This window comes from Tursiops truncatus, chromosome 10 (assembly GCF_011762595.2).
Source record: "Tursiops truncatus isolate mTurTru1 chromosome 10, mTurTru1.mat.Y, whole genome shotgun sequence".
Taxonomy (NCBI): domain Eukaryota; kingdom Metazoa; phylum Chordata; class Mammalia; order Artiodactyla; family Delphinidae; genus Tursiops; species Tursiops truncatus.
The window spans coordinates 58,594,111-58,611,033 of record NC_047043.1 but is presented as its reverse complement, the minus strand read 5'-3'; the positions used below and the strand labels follow the sequence as shown (position 1 = coordinate 58,611,033).

Sequence of the window (16,923 nt, the reverse complement as noted above, 5' to 3'; positions counted from 1 at the left end):
TCATAGCTCTATATGCTGCAAATGACAGAAGCCCAAAGGACATTTGCTGGGTTGTGAAACCGAAAACATCCAGGAGTATGTAGCTTCAGATATGGTTAGACACATGGACTAGGTCCAACTACATAATGTGCAAGGCCCAGCACAAAATGAAAGTGCAGGACCCTTTTACAAAAAGTATTACGAATTTCAAGTTGACGATGTAAGAGCATTAAACCAAGGGTCCTTCTAAGTGCAGAGCCCTATGTGACCGCACAGATCGCATTCCCACAAAGCTGGCCCTGCTCCAGGACCCCTGTGTTTCTCTCTCTACATCTTGCTTCTGTCAAGTCCCACCTGACCCCTTGCCTGCCCACGCACTCCAATTTTCCAGAGGGAAAGGCTGGATTCACACAGTTAAGACTCGGAGACCAGTTGTACCCACAGTGTGCCTAGGCACGCTAACCACCAGCACACGGATTAGCCGTGGTATGTGGACTCTGGTCTTAGGTCAGGCCCCTGAAAGTAGCCTCTGCTGTGAGGATCCCTGTGCAGGGGATTTCTAGAGGAAGTGCTCCCAGGGGAGACCTGTAGGGAAGCAGGGAAGGGGAGGAAACTAAGCAAAGGTGCGTTCCCCCGCAGAGACCCTCGAAGGGGCCTTGCCTGATCCCATAAGGCAGGGATCCCCAACCCCCAGGCCGCGGACCAGTCTGTTAGGAACCGGGCTGCACAGCAGGAGGTGAGTGGTGGGCGAGCAGGTGAAGCTTCATCAGCCGCTCCCCATTGCTCCCCATCACTCACATGACCGCCTGAACCATCCCTTCCCCCCGTCTTCCGTAGAGAAATTGTCTTCCAGGAAACCGGTCTCTGGTGCCAGAAAGGTTGGGGACCGCTGCCGTAAGGGGCTCTAGAGTGTGAGTGATGCCTCAGAGTCGTCTCCACCTGGCATTTCAATGCTCTCCGTGTGCACCCATCAGTCATTGATTGAGGGCCACGCCCCGTGTGGGTGGGCACATCTCTTCCTAGGCACTGCTGGCTCTCTGTGCATACGGTCCCTATAGACGGAGGACCAGCTTCTAAAAAAGAAACACAGGTGCTAGCTCTTGGAGGTCAACACTAAAGTGAGGGGAGGGGTCCCAGGCATTCTAAAGCCCTGGATTCAATGACTTCCCAACATCCTGACCCTACCTGCAGCTGCCCTGAGAAAATGCTGAGGTACACGACCCCAGAATTCCACTGGGAATGTTTGTGTGTGATCCCTCCTGCCAGTGAATCAGGAAGTAGCAGGTGACGGGCAAGTGGTGACCAGAAGACTATGTGTATTTCTGAGCTTTTATTTACCCTAACATTTTAAAAATTAATCTTAGGCTACGTAAGTAAGTAATACAAAACTCAGATTCCCTATTTTGAAATGAATGAATTGCATAACAGTGTTTTGTAAGAACTATGTGAGCTTCTGAGTCTGTCACAGGAACAAATTTTGCACCAACTCTGCTCATCTATTTTGACACCTGCCCTTAGTCCCAGGTGATTCCTATTGGTCTTGAGAGATGCATATCATTAGATTCATTAAGGATGGGATCCTCTAAGAATAGGATTAATTATTAACAATCAAATATATGAATACAGTTTTATAACAGCTTTGTTGAAGTACAATTCACATACCATTCAATTTCCCTATTTAAAGTGTACAATTCAGTCATTTTTAGTATATTGATAAAATTGGGCAACAATCACCACAATCAATTTTAGAAAGTTTTCATCACTCCAAAAAGAAACCCCCATACCCATTAGCATTCTTTATTCCCACTAAGGATTTGGAAAAACCTTAGTCCTAAGCAAAAAATATTTAGGGCTGGTGGACCATCCCTCTCGTTCCTAATTTCAGGAACCATCCAGAAAGCCCTCTGGGAACAAATAGCTCTGGAAAATCCTCTGTTATCTACATGCACTTGGGAGAGTCATGACTTCGATTGCCTTTCTGACTGCCGGACTCAGGGACTGAGAAACAGAAGAAAGGGAAAGGCTATATCAACAGAAAGAAAGGGAAAGGCTATATCAACTCAATCAAGCCATGCCAGTAGGTCCGGCCCGGGTCCAGTCCAAGAGAAACGTGAACATTTGCATCCCCAGCTACCGTGAGAGCAGCAGTCCCCTCCAGCACACGAGGCAGAGTTATGGCCTGTTTCTTTCCTGAACACCGAGAGGACCTCAAGTCACTTCCTAAAGAGGTCTTGCATCTCCAAATTCCAGCTTGGAGAAAACAGGGCGTTCCTTACACAGGAAGCTGGCCATGATGGCTGACCCAGTTTATACACTTCTGTTCCCAAAAAAAAGCCGCCTTTTAGGAGAAGAAAAGGGTAACGGAGCACCCAGCTAAGCGTGTTAGAAAATCTTTAAGAAATAAATTGACAACGTTATTAAGGGATTTATGTCTGACAAAACATTTTTTTAAATTCTTGTAACTGAGACAAAGAGTTTAGAAAAAATTATCTATGAGCCCCAGGGTTATTAAGTCAATTAAACATATACCTGCATGTAACTTTGCTGTAATAAAAGTCCTGCCCAGAGTGTGGTGTTACCGAGTGAGGTACACTGAGTAAACACTCATTTGAAGACCTTTCCGCTGGAACATAAGAGTAAGGCAGTGAAAAGAATATATGTTCTGAACATCACATCGGCCCCATTAGGAGGGCTCTGTGATCACATTATTATGTGCTTTGTCTTCAGAGACTTCCCTGTCTTTTTCACCCATAAGCAGAAGAAGTCCTCTCCCTCTCATTATCAGGCTCCCAGGGCCCGTTCTCTCTGATGTGCCTCCCTCCCTCACTTTGGAGCTCGACTTCCTTGAGATCTGTCATTGTCACCTTTATTATAATGGAGTCTTACAATCCCACAGCTAGTGACACTCAGGGGAGGAGTATGCTGATGAGGAAGGTGGGGATGCCTGGAGGAGACGTCTGTGATGGAAGTTTCCACAGAGGCGACACTGCAAACAGGCAGGAAGAATGAATCTGGTAGAGAGATGGGCACTCCACCGCCCAATTTTCCTCCCGTGGTCTCGTGCAGGAAAAAGGAAGAAAGGCCGTGGAGGGTATCCATGAAAGGGGACCCTGTGTTACTTTAGTTGCAGCAGGCAGGAATATTCTCTTCTCAGGTAGAACAAGCAGAGTCTGGTACACACAGAGGCAGATGAGTAAACAGACAGAGGTGATGCATTTTCTTTGTGGCATCTGTGGGCAAAAGGAGCTTAAAAGGCCCGTGGGAGGAAGGAATGATAGCTGGTTTCCTTTTCTCTCGTTGAATAGAGCCTCTGATTCAATGGTAGGACAGTTAACCAGGCCAATAGAACATGATGGGCTTCTTTCATTCCAAGAAGAGACTAGCCCTCCATGGGTGTTACTTAACTAGAAGAAGGTCAAAGATCACTGAGTATGATTCACCCACATTTAGGGGGCAGAATTGACCTAGAATGTCATAAAAAAGCACCAAAAGTGCAAGAGCAGTATTTTTAGAAGCACACCTAAGGGATGGCCAAACAGAAAGGCAGCAACAAATCAAAAAAAAAGGTTTAATCCTTCTAATTTGTCCACTTTGGCCAAAACAACAGAATTTAATCAAGTTCATATGCAGGTGTGATTTGGGTGACTTATTTAACACTCTATAGATGAATACAGATCAGGTCTGTCTATCTATCTGTCTGTCGGTCTGTCTATTTTTGGTATCTTTCTCCCTAAGAGTGAATAATTATCAAGACAAAAATAAATTTAAAATGTACACCGCAACATCCCGAGTTGCAAAAGGACCCCACAGATTTATAAAATTGTTTGTGGCACTCTCAATCCTTTTCATTACTTTTTGAGGCTGCAAGGAAAAACACACCGCAATCTTGAGGAGACATCCGGTCCAATAGCGTATGAAAATGGCACACAAGTTGCTCTGCCATTTTGAACAGAACAAAAGGGAAAAAATGAAGAGTTGTGGGAAAGGAAGAAAATGTACACTATCAGATGAGATAACCTATGGGCTCAGTAAGAAAAAGATACAGGGGAGCTATTGCAGGTAGAAAAAGGCTGCAGCAGGAAACTCTTCCGCTACTAAGGGTGGTAAAGGCCAACTTAAGAGGAAAGCCAAGAGATCTATAATCATCTACAAGAGGAAATAAGTTGGGGCAGTGAAATAGGACACCTCGCTCAAAGTAATCCAAGGGCAGTTTCAGGGTGATTGTGATTCTAGGAGAGACCACAGTGCAGGAGAAGCATGATGAAGGTAATAGTTGATGAATATCCACTAGGATAAATTCCAGTGGGTTAAAGATGCAAGCTAAAGGTTTTTTTAAGATTTATTGGAAAACATGGAATTCTTCTATAACTTGGAACGGAGGAAAGCATTTCTTACTATGACTCAAAATACAGAAGAGACAAGAGAAGATTGATTAATTTGTCTGCATAAAAAGTAAAACTTCTGAATGGCAAAAAAAAAAAAAGAGAAGGAAGAGAAGGAGAAAAGAAAGCAGAAAAACAGAAAAAAAAGGACAACAAACTGGAAAAAATATTCATATTGCAGACAAAGAGCTAATCTTCCTCTTATGGAGTGATTTTTATAGAAATTGAAGAGACTAATAGACAAAAGATTTGACTATCAGTTCACAGAAATAGAACTAAAAATAGCTCAAATGAATGAATATGTGCTCAACTTCACTCACAAGAGAAATGCAAATCCAAATGACATTGCAATATCATTCATACAATTCCAAAATTTTGATGACAGGCTGTTCAATTGGGTTCTCCCAGAAGCAGGCCCTGAGATGAATATTTCAGTGTAGGTAGTTTATTTGGGAGGTGAGGGCAGGAAACACAGGTAGGGAAGTAAGGAGGAAAGGGAAAGGTGTTATGAAGGGCGTGTTCTGAAGCCAAGCCTGGAGCCCAGTTGGAGAACCGTGGGGGACAGTGCAGAACACATTCCAGGGTTATCCCCTCTAAGAACGGGAAGCTGAGGTATTTATCCACCAACTCCCTTACCACCACTGGTTGATGGTTGCTTGTGGAGAATGAACTCTCAGGCGTTTCTGCCTTGTCCATCCCCCAGGCTCACACACAGGTCAAGCCTGTTTCCTGGAGCCAGAAAGAAGCCCTGGGGCAGAGTGGCAGCTGGTCTAGAGAAGACCTTCTAGCGGGTGTGGGTCAGGCAGGGCAGCATCTTTCCCCACACTCTCCATCAGTGAAGCTCCCAGGGCACAGGCTCTCTCTCATTGCTGGTGAGAACAGACACTGTTACAACACCTATCTATGGCAATTGGGAGTGCCAACTAGTTACTGGGAATCTAACAGTACCTAGTACTGATTCCGCCCTCCCGGTACATATACCCTTTGACTCAGCAGTCCCACTTCCAGGAATTTATCCTACAGTTAAGATTTGCACCTGTCGTAAATGACACACGTGTAAGATGATTTATGCAGTGCTATTTGTAATGACAAACTCTTGGAAACAATCTAACGTCCATCGATGGGAAGGGGAGAGTTAAAATGCAGCTTTTTAAAAAAGTATAGTTGCTGTACAATATTATATAAGTTACAGGTGTACAATATAGTGATTCACAATTTTTAAAGCTTATACTCCATTTATAGTTATTATAAAATATTGGCTATATTCGCCATGTTGTACAATATATCCTTGTAACTTATTTCTTACATGATAGTTGAACCTCTTCCTCCCCTACTCCTATGTTGTCCCTCCCTGCTTCCCTTTCCCCACTGGTAACCACTAGTTTGTTCTCTGTATCTGTGAGCCTGCTTCTTTTTTGTTATATTCACTAGTTTGTTGTATTTTTTTAGATTCCACATATAAGCGATATCATACAGTATTTGTCTTTCTTCAGCTTTAAAAACAATTGAGGCAGTTCTCTGGGTAGTGGATGTGGTGAGATTTCCAAGATACGTTGTTAAGTGACAGAAGTAAAGTGCAAGAAGATTATACTATCTTTTGCGTAAAAAGGGGGGAGGGTAAAAGGAAAATAACACAAGGTCATGTTTGTTTACATATGCACAGAGAAAGTGGCGGGATACGGAAGAAATAAGAGAGCTAAGGTGAGGGTTGTGGTGATGGTAACTTGTGGATAGGGTGAAATATATTTAAAATATGTGAATCTATTATTTGCTTCCAAAATAAATTTAGAAATGCTGATGAACGTGGAAATCTGAGGGGCATGGAATTATGTAGCACTTTTTTATTCCATGTTACATATTTCGGATTTGTTTGACTGTTGTACATGGTGCCTGCGTTGCTTTGCAATGTGAAAGGATACTGGAGATATAGTGACTAGATGCAAACTAGGGAGATAGATAGACAACAGTCAAAAATACATTACGGGGCTTCCCTGGTGGTGCAGTGGTTAAGAATCCACCCGCCAATGCAGGGGACACGGGTTCGAGCCGTGCTCTGGGAAGATCCTACATGCTGCGGAGCAGCTAAGCCCATGCGCCACAACTACTGAGCCTGCGCTCTAGAGCCCGCGAGCCACAACTGCTGAAGCCCGCACACCTAGAGCCCGTTCTCCGCAACAAGAGAAGCCACCGTAATGAGAAGCGTGCGCACCACAACGAAGAGTAGCCCCCCCCCCACCCCCGCTTGCTGCAACTAGAGAAAGCCCGCGCGCAGCAACAAAGACCCAACACAGCCAAAAATAAATGAATTTATTTAAAAAAACACATTACAATGGAAATGCTTATCAGAGCAAGTGTTGAACTTAAGGAATAGAAAATGACTGGCTGGCTAAAGCAGAAAAGGAATGTAATTCACAGAATCACCAGGAAGGTAGAAGCAACAGGCTCAAAATAAAAGCTGAAGCCCAAGGAGGTGAGGAAACAATACCCACAGAAGCATCTGATGAGGTCACTGTTGTCATCGCCCTCACTGCTGTCCCTAGGGGAGCAGGAAGTCAGGCCAGAAGGTTCAAGTGAGCCACAAAGATATGACAATTTTTAAATGTCAGAGTAAGGTATGGGGCAGGTCACCAGGCAGAAATGTCAAAGCAGATGACCCAGAACTGAGCGTAGTGAGGACGTGAAAGGGATGAGAGATCGAGGTTGGAGGCAGATCCTTGAAGAGAACGTCAGAGGGGCTGTTGTGGAGTCACTCCGTACCCAAGGGAGTGGCAGAGTGCTGCCCAAGAACCCACAAAAATGTCCACAACGGGGCCACCTTTAATCATTGGCCGTGCCCAGAGAGCAAAAGCCAGTTGACAACAGTAACTAGTCTGTTAAGAAATACTACGTTCCTCTTACCTTTCCTCATGGCCGCAACCCCAGAAGGGTCAAAAACAGCAACTGGGTGGCGGGGAGGACATGACGGTGTGAGGCAGGAGTCAAGCCACCCTCCTCGCAGCCCTAGCTGGGACGAGGGGAGAATTTTTACCTTCGACTGAAGATGGAAGTGTTAAATTGAGACCGTGTTTTGCAACGTAGTGACCAGAAAACTTGGTTAGCTGACAAAGACCAGGAAAGTCACGGGCATTCATTTCATGTGGCATCCAATGGTAATGGTGGGACCACCCCTATGAAGGAGGCTTAAGGGGGTGTCAGGTTGGGGTGGACAAAATAAAGTTGCTTTTAAGATTAACCATCGTAGATCCGGTAAAGTGACAGTTGCGTAGAAAGTGGACGTTACTGCTGCAGTCACTGAAATAAGTAAAACTGCTTCTTCACGTCATGCGCTCTAGTTTCAAAGTCCCAAGCAGAGAATCTGATTGGCTGAGCTGAGGCATCATGCCCATGATCCAGCTCCACGGCCCATACGCTACCTGATGAATTCCCCTAATTTAGGAAAAGGGTTCAGAAAGTGGATGGATAAAAACTGACACATAGGCACTATAATGGGAAGCTGTGCATTCACATCTGATGGGTACGTGCTGGAGGTGGGGTGGGGGAGGGAGGAGAGGATTCCAAGAAGAGTAACATAGACCCTGCCCTCAATGAAGCGGAGTCCTACTATTATAGCAACTGCAACCTACAAGTATCTCACTTTCATCTAAAACTTTATAGTTTAAAAAGTTCTTTTATGTCTATACATTTGCCCTTGACAACAACACAGTGAGATAACTCCCCAGTGTTCAACATGGTGCCTGGCATGTAGTAGGTATTCAGTAAATGTTTGCTAAATGGATGGAAAAGTAAAGGAATGTATGAGTAAGGAAGATTCAAATCCAGTGGCAAAAGTACAGCCTTTGCAGTTGGACAGTCTTGTTCAGCAATGCTCAATGGAACCGATGATGGCTCTTTATTCATGCTGTGCAATATGGTAGCCAAATGTGGCTACTGAGTGCTTGAAATGTGCTAATGAGACTGAGGAATTAAAATTTAATTTAACCTTATTTTATTTTAACTTTAATTCATTTAACTTTAAATAGCCACCCACAGCTAATGGCTACTGCACTGGACAGTACAGAGTTCAAATCCCAGCTCTGTGTATCTAGCTTATAACCTGAGCAAATGGATGTCACCATTTGGATTACTGTGACTCCTGCCACCACTGCTGTTTCTGGGGATGCCAGGACTCAGAGAGGTTAAAGAGTCTGTCCAGGTCACTGAACTAGTGCACCACAGAGTGGGATTTGTGTTTCTTGTTTTCATTCCTGCAGTGGCTTCCTCATTACCAAGTTAAGCAAGGGCCCAAATACCCCAGAAGGGCATGAAGAATCGTCTGTGCACTGAAAAATGAGTCTTCCACGTATGTTTGTGATTAGTATTCACATTCATGTAGATTCCACAGTGATTAATAAAACATAAATTTGTTTAAAAGACTTACTGATTTTATAGTAGCTTTTTGTCATCATGCAGATTCTTAATCAACAGATACTAAAAGTACAGCGACTATCATGTGAGGTATCTCAGAATCTTTTGACATTGAAAAGGCATCCTCATCCTCTTTGTTGAAAATGTCATCAACACCCCCTTCTTTTATTTATTTATTTTTGGCTGTCAGGTCTTGGTTGTGGCACGTGGGATCTTTCATTGTGGTGGGCGGGCTTCTCTCTAGTTGTGGTATGCGGGTTTTCTCTTCTCTAGTTGTGGTGCAGAGGCTCCAGAGCACGTGGGCTCTGTAGTTTGCGGCACACGGGCTCTCTCATTGAGGCATGTGAGCTCAGTAGTTGTGGCGCTTGGGCTTAGTTGCCCCGCGGCACGTGGAATCTTAGTTCCCTGACCAGGGATGGAACCCGCGTCCCCTGCATTGCAAGGCGGATTCTTTACCACTGGACCAGCAGGGAAGTCCCCAACACCCCCTTCTTAAAACATAGTTAAAGAAAGAAATGGGATACATATCCACATACACAAAAGAGTTAAATACCAAGAGAAGATGGTGATGCAAGAGACCCCACAAACCAGTATATATTCTAGGTACATTTGCTAGAAACACAAATGGTGTTTTTTTTTTTTTTTTACCAAAGGGGTTTATTTGAACTCAGTTAATAGAAAAGATCAATGTGTAATTTCCAAAAGGGTCCTGCAACAATCAGCAACTATGATAAATAAAGCTGAGTTTAGTTTTAAAAAACAAATTGCACACATTCAGAATAGATGAACAATGGTTTAAGGCAGATTTTGTGGAAGATTTCATAGTTTTAGAAGAGTGGTCCTGAATAGTGGGAATATAACCCAAAAGGTGCCCAGGAGGATCTATTGGGATGAGGAAATAAAATACTGCAACTCCTATACTGACTTTTTATCTTAAAAAAAAGAAGCCGAGCTTCATTGGTATTTCATATATGTATTGACAGCAGTACCTGTATATGATTTAAATAAATAGACATCTAGAGAGCATATGCTCAAAATTTTTTTTACTAACCAGACTGCATAATTTGAAATCTTTAGACATTTTTGTTTTAGAAGACAACAAGCTCAGGATAAACCTGTGGTATGATGTGATTATTAAAAACAAGGCAAAAGTTCTATCATCTTAGCTATGTTAGTTAGCTTTTCCCGTGTAACAAACCACCCCAGAGCAAGCTGGTTTACAACAATCATTTTCTACTATTTAGAACTTGCACAGTGTCCCTTGTTCTGATAACGTAAGAATAAGGGTTCTGAAAACTAAGTCTTACGAGGAAAGGTTGAGAGATTTGGCATCATGATGCTATGAAAAGAGAACATTCACAGGAAAGAGGAATATGTGTGTTAGACACTTACAGTCTTGATTTCTTATAGCTTAGATTCTAATACAGTTTATAGGGGAAGGGTAATATTTTGAATGGATGATCCCTTAAAGCAACAGAAATTAAAGCATTTTTTCTTTCTCTAATTGATTTCATAATTATAGAACTATATGATTTCACAGAGTTCCATTTGTGTGGAACGACACAGTCGACTAACATCAAAATTACTGGAAAATCCCAGAGGAGATGGATATATTCCATACTTATCAACTTTTCTCATTTTTATCAAAGAATTGGCTGTTTCTCCTCTTTTTATGAGAAAAACAATACAGCCTTTGTTTCTATTTCTTTCCCCCCTAATTCAGATTCTATAATCATAAATTCAAAATGTGGGCAGATTTGAAAGTGGATTATGAAGAAAAAGCTTTAGCATAAACAAAAGAAAGATGGAGTAAAATGTATGTCCGTCACTGCATGAGAAATGGTGTGACAAATACACGGTAATTTCGTCTAGAGAATGGTGGTAACTCAGAGCATTGCTGTCCACCTGAAAGAATATGTGAAGTAAAGTATATTTAAAAGAAAACCCGTGCAAATGCAGTGTCCCTTCTGGATACAGCCGGAACAGTGTTCTGTTTGAATAATTTTATATCCTCTCCTAGAAATAAAATTTCTGCAAAGTTAAAGCAAAATGCTATTTTAAAAAATCTATGCATTGTTTAAGAAACTATAGATCTAATTTATTGTAAGATTTAGAATTAAAATTTAAGATCATCCAATAAAGTAAATTTGAATAAACAATATCCTTGAAAATTTAGATCAATGGTAAAATTTATATTTTTTGACTTTTAAACAAACAACAAACTGAGGCTGCAATGAAAACAGAAATGTCATTTCCTTCGGTAGCATTATTGGGAGAAAACTCAGAAGTGACTATATCCCTACGCTAAGAGAATTTTTTTTTTTTTGGTCAAGTAGTTAAAAAAATCAATCTATATGTTCCTCCACTTTTCTAGGCTCAAAGTTATTTTTTGCTGAGTGGTGCAAAATGGAAAATGGACATTTGCTTCTGGCACTGTGACCTTCCCCAGGCCCTGTCCATGCTGCCCTGTCTCATGCGGTGTATTTCTGGAACACACTTGTGATATAACCAGCAATCATTCTCCATAAACACTCAACTTGACAGCAAGTGAGAGTAAAGAAAAAGTCTCTCTTTCACATCAATGAAGAGTGCCACACTATAAACACATTTCCTTTTTTTGTGAGAGGTGATTTTTTAAAAGATTAATCATCTTTAAAAGATGGGCTACAGCTCAACACTGTTATTTTCCTTCTGGCTATACACATGAATACACTAATTTTTGTTTTAAAACCAATGGAGCTGATTTTTAAAAAGAAATCTATAGCTGTTCCATACGTTTTCCAGCTAAGACCCAGCATCAAACTTCCATATGTTTAAGAAAGCTATACCCTCCACCTGCGTACATACACACTCATACACATAAACACCCGATCCAACTCCACTGTTATCCACTGATGACTAAACCATTTGAGATAGGTTGGTGGGGGACAGCGGGGGAAGGGGCTGGGGAGGATTTTTTTTTTTTTTACAATAGGCACGCATAATATTTACTGAACAAGACGTTTTGCTCTGTATTCTTTTAGCATGTGGGGGGACTCATCATTTTATTTAGACTTTATATGGCATGGGTTACTCAGTTCGCAGCAGAGGCACCTGCAGCAAATTAATTTGTTGTAGCACATTAATTATCTCATAGCTTCTATTTAGGCTGCAGCTGTTGCTATTATGTTAATAATATTTTTTATCACCACTGTATACAACAGGTTATGGCAATAATAGAAATATCTCTTTTTTTGCCCCCCCTCCCTGTTGTTTCCATGTTTCTGTGTCAGAAGGGAAGGCTGGGAGAAATTTAGGCAAATTAAGCCCCAAAGCACACTATAATTTTCTATTTCTGAACCGATTTGTGAGAGAATGGGTAACTGAAATTAGCAAAGAATCACCCCACACAAAGATGGCGCGTGCAGAATTTGTGAAAGCGAAAAAGAAGACGAAGGAGAAGCAACAGAGGGACGGAATACTGCAGTGCTGGGGTGGTGAGTGTTTGGATGGGGGCGGGGAAAATGCTGCAGTTTTCATGAAATAATAAGGTGGGGGAAAAAAGGCATACAAAGAGTAGGTTTTTCATTGTTTGTAAAATATAAACACAGATGAATTCTGTCTTTGGTTTGTTCATGCTTTTCACTCTGCACAGCAGGGATGTTCTTAAGAAGTTGCCCTCTGCGAAATTTCACTAAATGGGAACCGTGGACCCTGCATGATGGGATTATAATCACACCAGCCACTCCTTTTACATAATTTTTTGTTTAAGATCCAGTAAGACTCCCTGTTTTTAATATATATAAAGCAATAGACCTGGATATGTCGATAAACTGAGGGTTTGTGTCCCTATAGCCTAGTGCAAGCTAAAACAAAAAACCAGTGGTATCACATCTACAAATCTCAATGGATTCAAAAACAATATGAAAATTTTTAGCTGACAAGAACATGTCTGCTGCCTGCAGTCCCTGCAATAGCTCACCATGTTGCCTACTAACCGAAAGATCAAAAATTATCGATTTCATGGCGCTGCGTGCTCTGGAAAGAAAAAGCTACTTTAAAATTTGCATTGTTTAAGAAAGGAGGTAAAAGAAAAGAATCATTTTTTTTCCTGAACACTTTGGAATGTGAAAATGGCTTGTTTTAATCTTATCCATGATTTACTATAATTCTATTATTTTTAGCAGCTGGAGTCTAGAAATGATTTTTTTCGATGAATTTAGGATTTTGTCGCAGTATACATCTGCAGTCCCAGAATCCTCCGGTAAGTTAATCCTTCTTTCGATGGGAAACGCCTTTAACCTTCTTGTGAATGAAGTATCTGCAACCATTTTGAAATTTTTAATAGGTGGTGTGTGTGTGTGTGTGTGTGTGTGTGTGTGTGTGTGTGTATTTGTGTATGTGTGTGTGTATGTTTGGGGGAGGTATGTCTCCAAAGCATGATTTCTTAGCAATGCAGCGGTGTTTGCCTTAGTTCTTAGAAACATTGAGAAACATATACCTTTGTGCTCTTTGAATATGATGGACGATGTCTCCATTGCTTCTCCTTACACCTTCTATGGTAGCCATTAAAATGTACTTCCTTAGTATGGCAGAGACTCTTGTGTCAAGCCAATGAAGGCCTGGAGAACACATAACTCCAAGCATGAAAAGTGTTCCTGGCATAGCTGAAGCGGCCATGAACATAACTACCACTGCTGCTGCCGCCGCCACCACCATGGACATCGCCTCCCACCACCTTCACTGCCCCCCCTCGTGCCGCAGTGCACACCAGATGCAAGCTTTCCATAGTGGCTCTCCGCCGAATTTGCCCAGTGGGTTCCTAGATGACTTCTGTGTGTAAGAATAGCCAACCATGTAGTCTGACAAGAGGTATTTACAACTACTTAGTCTGTTCAGCTGGAAAGAAATCAAAAGATAACACTGAACCCTGAGATGATGGATTGCAAATCAAAAGCCCCAATCCATAAACAGCCCACTTGATGAACTGCTAAATGAAAAGCTGATTCTGATTTTTGTCCAGTGTTTGCAGGTTGTTGAAAAGAAATCTTTTTGAACGAGCCGAGCCTTCTTAGAGAGTCGGGAGTTATTGTTTATAAATGCATGGAATATTATTTAGTCTTACCTTTCTGCTGGGGGAGGATTCTTCCCAAGGAGATTCAGATTGTCCACAAGAGACCACACCCTCGTTTCACTGTTTTCTACTGTTTCTGTTTCTTTTCAAGGAGGGCTTCTTAACAATTCCAATTACACATTCATTTAAGGATCCTCATCAAAAGGAGCCAGGCATCCATTTCTCTCTAAAGGAAGCTCATTGTCTTAGTGTTCAATAAATGTTTAATTAGTGGATTTGATAGAGTTAACTGTCCCAAAAAGGAACGGGCCTTCTTTGCAATGCTGCCTTGATTAATGTTTCTGTCGGAAGTGCAAAAACAATCTGGGCATTTCTTTCTTTGCCTAAGGTGATTCAAAAGTATGTGTTTTAGTGAAGGGACGCTGTACCTTCAGGCTCCATGGAACCACTGCTGGATGTGCCAATGGTCTGAAATCATGACAGGTAATACTTCCTCTGTTAAACCAGCTGGAGACACTTTTGGTTTCCAGGAACACAGCCTGAAATTTAGAACCATTTGTCCTCTGCAGTTTCACAAAATGGATTAATTCACGTCAAACCCAAGTGGCTAGCTCTAGAAGGAAAAGGTGTAAAAAGATAATCAAGTGTTTTTTATGAAATATATTGCCCAAGGTCAATTTTTAAAAATCATTTTTACAAAATCACTTATTTCACTAACTCATCAGGTATTTTGATGCTTGTATTTCTTGTTGGTTTAATGTTAATATTTGTCTTCATTTCAGAGAAGTTATTCATCTCATTTTTGGTGAGGCAATTGGAACAATTTCTATCTTGGGGATAAGCAAATAAAAATTCTGAGCAATTTGTTAAATTCAACTAATTCGTCTTAGTGCTAGTCACCCAGTAATTCTTCAGTACACTTAGATGTGATGGGAAAAATAGCTTGCTGCAAATTTTACATTTCCTTTACTAACATGTGTTTGCTTAAAGTATTAACTAGAGATTTTAAATATTAATTATAAATTTAGATTAAGATATCTAAATTATAGAAAAATGCTTCAATTATTTTGGCATCTAAATAGAGAAATACAAACCTAGAAGAGTTTTTATCCTTTAGATGTTCTAATGGTGCAGATATTTCTTAACCAGTTTTAATAGTGTGCCTTATTCAGCAAAACCAAACCAAACCTGAACACAGAAAAAGGAAACGTCTGTTAAAAAATTACTCTGATATTTATTAGTCATCTTATTTTAAATATATGACTTTAATCAAATCAACTGCATATTCTTTAACTGTGTACATAAACATTAAAATTGGGGATCAGTACCTGAAAAAATGCCATTTACACTTTTAAGTTTATATTAGAAACACTGCTTTGATGAAGTATCTTTTTCCTTTCGATCTGTTCAAATTATGACCAGATGGTTAACTGCAACCATCCTCTACTCTTAATTCTACAGAACTACTAGCAAAGACACAAATGAGAAAGTCATTGTAGACAATGGATCTCACTGAACATCATCTTAGTCTGTGGACTTTTCCCACTGCAGGGCCCCACGTATGCTATGGTGATAGACAGCAGTTAACATTACCACGGTATATAATAAAATATCTTTAAGATAGGGGGAAAAATTGAATTATTTAAAGCACATGTTGCCCCTGAAGCATAGCTATGCGTAAAACTACATAACCTACTCCATGAGTGAATGAGTAAGACGGTTTCCTGCCAGTACCTATGTATAAAGACCTATTGTTTGCATGCATTAATTACAGAGATAAAAGCCTCAAGATAACTTTGTTGCTTTTTGTACTCTCTCCATTGTTTTGGAGGAAAAATAAGCATACAACAACAGACTAGAGAAAGTGAATCGATCATAATTTTTTCAGCTTTGACAAATGCCAATCCTGCTGGATTACAATGGAGACATTTCCAAGGTAAATGAAGAACCAACTTCAACCTATTAAGACGAATTCGAAAATGTTTTTGAAGAATAGAAAATGCGTTTTTAAGAATTAGAAGCTGCCTAATCGATAGCTCTTTCCATAAACAACATACTTGGATTTCTTAAATAAGTGATACCCTATAAATGTACCTCCTCCAAAGAAAAATCCTCGCCACCACCACAAAAATCTATTGATACTTAGTAACAAAGTGGAACCAGATGAAAATGGAATCTGTAAGAATTAACCTAGTTGGCAGGGCTCTAGAGCTAGTCCATTTCTACCAGTCATTTGTTCACAGTAGGGACTCATCAGGACTTGTTGAATTGCGGGCTAGGCGCCTATCCTAACGCGAGTTCACAGCTTTCGGGAGTGGGGAGAACCGGCGGCTCGGCCGGGTACTTCATTTCCAGATTCGGGGTGAACAGCCGGTAGGAATGCGAGATCCACGATCCGGACCGTGGGGGGACTCTGGGGCTCTTGGCTCGCCTGCGAGCCAAGTCCTGCAGACAGCCTGGGGCCCAGACCGCAACTACGGCGGAAGCACGAACGCGCCGGGGTCCCCTGACCGGGAGCCGGGCGGCGGCGGCGCCCAGCAGCGCCCGGAGCGGGCGGGCCCCGACCTCATTCCCCGCGCCGCCGGCGCGGCCCCGGTCCCAAACTTCCGCCCTCCCGGGACCTGTGCCTCCTGGCCCGCTCGGCCCCAGAGGGCCTGGGTCCCGATGCCGCCTCCCGCGAGCAGCGGGCAGCGCGCGGCCAGCCCCGCGTCCGCTCTCACGGCCCGGGGCACGCGCGAGGCGGGACGTCGGGCTCGGGACAGTGGAGAGTACCAGCGTTCGTCCTCTCCCCAGCCTACCCCGGCTCGCGGGGGGGCCCCCGGCCTCCCTGACTCGGACCACGGCGCCTTAGCAGGCCGCTCTCCCGTTCCGCACGGCGGGGCAGCCGCCGGCCTCTACCCGGGACAGCGTCCGGAGAGGACGCGTGCGCCCCGCCCCTGCCCCGGGCGGGCAGACGGCGGCGGGCTGCTCCGCAGAGCGGGGACTACTTTCCACCGCCCCCCCGCGCCCCGCCCCTTGTCCTCGCGCGGCGGAACGCTTCGCGCTGCGCCGCTGGCGGCAGGATACAGAGGCTCCTGCGCGACTTATAAGAGCTCCTTGTGCGGC

The 16,923-nt window shown here is 42.7% G+C and overlaps 1 long non-coding RNA gene across 1 annotated transcript; it reads right to left on the bottom strand.

Annotated features, from left to right (window-relative positions):
- Positions 1–6,554: 6,554 nt before the first annotated feature.
- On the bottom strand, positions 6,555–16,800 carry LOC141279762 (uncharacterized). Its single transcript, XR_012334572.1, has 3 exons — positions 16,617–16,800; positions 14,913–15,006; positions 6,555–14,431 (listed from the first exon to the last, which is right to left on the bottom strand). It is a non-coding gene; the product is annotated as an uncharacterized lncRNA (long non-coding RNA).
- Positions 16,801–16,923: the final 123 nt, after the last annotated feature.